A 6,031-nucleotide genomic window follows, 5' to 3' on the forward strand; every position below is an offset into this window, starting at 1 on the left:
AAACATGTTGATTTCTCTTTGTGATACGTAATTGCATGAAGAATTGGTATGTTAGATTTCGTAGTAAGACAAGTAGTTGAGCTCGATAATATCCATGTATTAGGAACCAAGTAGGAACTTGATGCATGATCGAATTTAAGATGAACTATGATACTTACGGCATGAACATGATTGAGAGTAGATTTCGTTACCTTTGTTCTTATGTTATTTGTTTGGTAATTGCTTATGTGTTGGTTGGTTGATCACATGTATATATTAGTTTAGGTTTATTTTATGTTTGATCTGAAATATATCTCAAATCTTTTAAACACTTATGAATTCGTTGTTAAATGTTTGTGATACTTTACCCTGATTGGATCCCCGGTTTGTGAACGATACCCTCTTGCTTTATACTACTAACGATGCTTACAGGGTTAATATTGATCTTGAGTAATCGAGCCCATCAATATCCTAAATCAATTACCCATTATTCACTGTACAAAATCTGATGCAACCCAGAAATTTCAAAGACCCAAATTGATCAAAGAGACTACTTGTGAAGACGGTTTCATAGCAACACTCCATTTCATCTTCTTCATCAAATCGATGAAAGAGAGAGTCTACATGATCACAGAAGGTTTTGTTTGGTCCGGGTATGAGAGGTGGAGAGAGCGAGCAAGAGTGAAAGAGGAGAAACAATATACAAAGAAAAGACAGCAAGCTTGGCCACTGTCAAAAATGACAGTATGAACCCCAATATGTCTTCCACCGTGGATTTGAAGGATGGATTGGAGAAGGGGAACACTGTCTCTTCTTTCGGTTGATTCTCCACGGTGGAATTTGAAGGTTCCACTGGAGATTCTCTAAAGTTTGGGGTTCGGGGAGCCTGGCACGAGTAGCTCCCCTTCTTTTAGTTCATCATATTTCAAAATGGGAAAATGAGAATGGGTCCTTTAAAGCCAATGAGATTTCCTGATGCAAAGTTCATCAGCTTATAGGGTTATCAATTTATTTTGAATCACATATTCCCATTGGCCAGTTAGAAGACTTCCAAACAAAAAGAAAGAAAGACATAAGATCACATGAAATAAGAGCGTGTACTATACCTTCTCCATATTAGAAATTAACTAATTAAGAAAAAGGTTTCAAAGAACATGCTACTAGAGAAGCTCCTAAGCAAGAATTGCTCAACTAAGGAGTCATACATGCTCCTAAGCGAGAATCCATAGTAGAGATGATACATACTCCTAAGTGAGAATTGTCATCATGCTAGAGAAGCTTCTAGGCAAGAATTGCTCAACTAGAGAGTCATACATACTCCTAAGTGAGAATCCCTAGTAGAGATGATAGATACTCCTAAACGAGAATTGTCCTACTAGAGAAGTTCTTAGGTGAGAATTGTCATACTCAAAAAGCTCGTAGGCAAGAATTGTCATACTCAAAAAGCTCCTAGGCAAGAATTGTCATACTAGAGGAGATAATATCCTTCTTGGCAAATAACCCTTATCAAAGTTCAAAAGAGTTTATTTTATCTATATTACAATTTTGCGTTTAGGATTAAAATATTAGTGATTAGTGTATAGAGTTTAAGGTTTAGGGTTTTAAAAATTTATAAAGATTTTGTGTTTAGCGTTTCTTTTTAAGACATGGACAAAAATAGAGTATGAGTCATTGTACATGTCAGTTTGTGTAATTGATAAATGATACGACCCCAATCTTTTTATTTTCATTAAATAGTATTATCGTCCAAATTTAGGTACGTTCGTAACCGAAATCCGATTTTAGTATTTTGGGGTTCGGATATTCTCAATAAAGTGTCTTGTCGGAGAAACGCCCATTTAAAAAAGTTACTATTCACGGTGGAGTTTTTGTATTTAGGGGGGGTAAGTTTCCATTTTTAGAAAGGAAGAATTAAAAAAAAAAAAGGAGAAGGACGATTTCGCAGTAGCCACCCCGACCCCGACCTCGTCACTGTAGCATCTCCGGTTCTCCGCCGTTCGGCCAAAATGTGGGCCGCCGCACCGGTCCCATCTTGAAGCTTGGAGGGTCGCGATCGATCTGGGTGGGTAGCACAACCACTAGCTCGGTCGTTCGGGAGGTACGACGCCGATAAGATACGGCTGCCATTTTCTCCTTTCGCCGGAACTCGCACGTCCGGCCACCATAGGAGGTGGAGAGACTCGAGTTGAGGAAACTTCAGACCGACCCTCGACGTAGCTCGGTTACTGTGAGTGGACTTTTATTTTGAATTAAATGCATGTACGAATATTTATATTTTAAGTGATTTTGGCATTATATGAATTTAATCGCCTTTCTTGATTATCTATATATTATTTCCTTTAGTTGTTTTTGAAATAAGTGTGAGAAATATATATATATATATATATATATATATATATATAACGCCTTATTTGATTTAATTGGAAGTTGTGGGTTTTTATCCGGGAACTGGGTTCTCGGAAATTGTTGATTATATGTGAGATTTATATGCACGGTGGGGAACTGTACTCGTTCTATCTATTCTTAATCCGGTATCATCTCCTTTAATTATTTAAAGGGGGCACGATTAACAGATAAGAATGATTTTCTATTTTATTTTGGTATCCTCTCCTTTAATCTTATAAATGGGGCATGATTAACAGAATCATATTTCATTCTTCCAGTATCCTCTCCTTTAAGTTTATAAAGGAGATATGATCAACGGATAAGAATGTTGTCCATTTTCTGTGATTTCCCTCATTTATTATCTTGTGACTAGCGGGGCTAGTTCACTTAGTTATTTTTCTGTGGCCATACTTTTGAGATGATTATGCTAGCATAAGAATTCACTCTTCCGCCTGAGAGGCAATGCCGCCCGGGGAGGGAAGGTTATTTAGCCGGCACTGATATGACGACTCAATACCCTCTCCGTGAACGTGACGTGACGATATTGAGAATTTGAGATTTCATAAATGTATATGTATATATATTCTAGCCCGAGGGCCATATGGTATGGCATTCCTTATTTCATATTGACTAGCGGGGCTAGTCTATTCCTTTATTTGTTTGGCATCCTTTATTTGACTAGCGGGGTCTAGTCCTATTTTGATGAGAATATTTCTATTTATGAAAGCTTTTTAATTAAAATGTGCATGCATTGGATTTTCTTGGTATAAAAGGAAAATTGGAAAGTATAAAATATATCGTTATTTATTGATACTTGATTTTGTCCACTCACTCTTAACATTTTAAATGCTTTCCCCTAGACGCTTCGTTTTAAATGCCTAGTTCGTTGGCTTACAGACGTCCTATAGCTACCATGAGGTAGCGTTCTCTTCCGCCGACTGCCAGACTGTAGGTTACATGTTTAGCCTACAAGTCATTTGATTTCTTTTATGCCGTTTAGTTGCTCTGATACTTTGAATTTATTTGGATGATTTTCTGATGTTTAAGAGGTTGGATTTAAGTTGTGTAACTAAGTTTGAATTATTTGTTATGGAAGTTGGATATGGTTGGATGGTGTTAGAAGTGCAGCTTTTCTTGTTGGTTGGGTTGGCTACTCCTAAGGGAGGCTATGCCGATTTTTGGATAGGCCCCCTTTATCAGTAGTCTCCGCACAACTTACCCTAGATATTAGGTTAATATTTGGGGTGGGTCGTGTCAGTTGGTATCAGAGCTTAGGGTTCCTTCTTACGTTTCCATTGTGTTGCTCTTTTGTTAGTGACACTTAGTGACCTACATGGATGGCCGTGTGGCGATACCTCATTTTTCGTATTTACCAACTCTTGTTTGATCCACATGTACTAGTATGCCTCCGCGTAGGCGAACTGTGAACCGTCCCGAGGAGGGGGAATGTAGTAATGTAGGCGGGTTGCTTGGCACTTTTGAGCGCCTTCTTACGCGAGTGTCAGACCGGATGCCTGGTCACCGTCCGGGGGTTAGAAGGAAAGATGTTGTGGAAACAGGAGTTTATGAATTTCAGGGAGGTCAGGGTGCTATGGACGCTCATGAGTGGATATTTCGCATGGAGAGGGCATTTGTGGATGACGGGGTTCTTGAGAACCAAAGGGTGAGCATGGCAGTGACGTTTCTTGACAGGACTGCCTACCATTGGTAGAGTGGTGTTAGGGTTGAGCACGGGAATGATGGTGTGATGACCTAGGAGCAGTTTAAGACCTATTTCTTTGCTCGGTTCTTTGGCCAGGCCCATCGCCACCGGTTGCAACAGGAATTTCTGAGCTTGAGTAAGGGTGACAGAGAGAGTGTGATAGAGTTTGAATTGAGGTTTACTACTATGGCCTATCATCTTCCCCACCTGTTTGAAGACGAGGCAAGCAAGATTGCGATGTTCATTAAGGGACTAGGGGAAGTTTATGCTGATAGAATGACCGGTAATGTGTATCCTACTTTTCTTCAGGCAGTGACTGTAGCTATGAATATTGAGACTAGGTTGGCTTCAGGTGGTAGACCTCGTGAGTATGGCGGTCCTAGCCAGGGTCCTTCTAAGAGGGCTATATCCTCATCAGGTTCAGGGTCCTCAGTGGGGAGTGGTGGTAGTTCTGGTTCCACAGCCCGACCCCGGGGGAGTGATCAAAGGAGGTTGGTTAGTGGGCTATCGAGTAGACGCTCTTTTAGTCAGTCTCGGAACAGTGCGGGAATATATGGTGGAAATGGTGGACTGTCAGCCAGGCGATCTTTCAGCCACTCTCAGAATAGTGGGGGAGGATTTGTTGGTAATAGTGGGAGTCAGTCCTTCTAGTCAGGACAGTTTTAGTCCACAGGTTGCTATGAGTGTGGGCAGCAGGACCATTTCAAAAGGGATTACCCGCAGTTGTCTCGAGGGATGGCACCTCCTTCTCAACAGTCTTTTGGTCAGATGTTAGGTGGTGCATCTAGTAGTGGTGCTCGAGCCAATTCCGCTACCAGGGGTGGCACACAGCAGGGTCGGAGCCAGAGAGGGCGCCCTATGACTCATGCCAAACTGGACGCTATGACTCGGCGTGACGGTCGCATTTCACCGGATATCCTTGGTACGTTATTTATTTTTGGTCAACCTGCTTTTGCTTTAATTGATCCTGGTGCTACACATTCATTTATGTCTAGTAGATTTGCACTCCATGCTAATGTGCCATCCTCACCACTTTTGGGTGAATGGTATATGGCTTTACCCTCTGGTGAGATGATGAAGATTCAGTGGGTGTTTAAGGGTTGTGGGGTGTGGGGTGTGGATAAGTGAACATTGTCTACTAGCGGATCTTATTCCATTAGAAATTGTGGAGTTTGATGTAATCCTAGGGATGGATTTCTTGGAAGCCCATAGAGCAGTGGTAGATTGCTTTCGTAAGTTGGTGGTGTTCAATAGCCCTGGATTGTTTGAAATCTCCTTTCAGGGGGAAATGAGTTATATCCCGCATGGTATAATCTTGGCGGTTACTGCCAGAAAACTATTGGACAAGGGATGTCAGGCATTTTTAGCACATGTTGTGAATACTGAGGTACAAACCCTGGGGATAGGGGATATTCCCGTAGTGAGCGAATTTGTTGATGTTTTCCCCAATGAGTTACATGGTTTGCCTCCTGTAAGAGATATAGACTTCACAATTGAGCTACTCCAGGAACGACACCTATTTCCCAAGCACCTTACAAGATGGGTCCGACAGAATCAAGGGAGTTAAAGACTCAACTACAGGAATTAGTAGATAAGGGATTCATCCAACCTAGTTCGTCGCCATAGGGTGCCCCGGTGTTGTTTGTTAAGAAGAAGGATGGCACCTTGAGACTATGTATTGATTATCGGAAGTGGAATCATGTGACGGTGAAAAATAGGTATCCTTTGCCACGTATTGATGATCTGTTTGACCAGTTGAGGGGAGCTACAGTTTTCTCTAAGATTGACTTGAGGTTGGGGTTCCATCAGTTGCACATTAGGGATCTAGACATAGCCAAAACTGCATTTCATTCCCGTTACAAACATTATGAGTTTGTGGTGATGTCGTTTGGTTTGACCAATGCACCTGCTGCTTTTATGGATCTTATGAATCGGGTGTTTCGGTCATATCTTGACCGTTTTGTG

This window comes from Argentina anserina, chromosome 1 (genome assembly GCF_933775445.1).
Source record: "Argentina anserina chromosome 1, drPotAnse1.1, whole genome shotgun sequence".
In the NCBI taxonomy this organism is placed as follows: domain Eukaryota; kingdom Viridiplantae; phylum Streptophyta; class Magnoliopsida; order Rosales; family Rosaceae; genus Argentina; species Argentina anserina.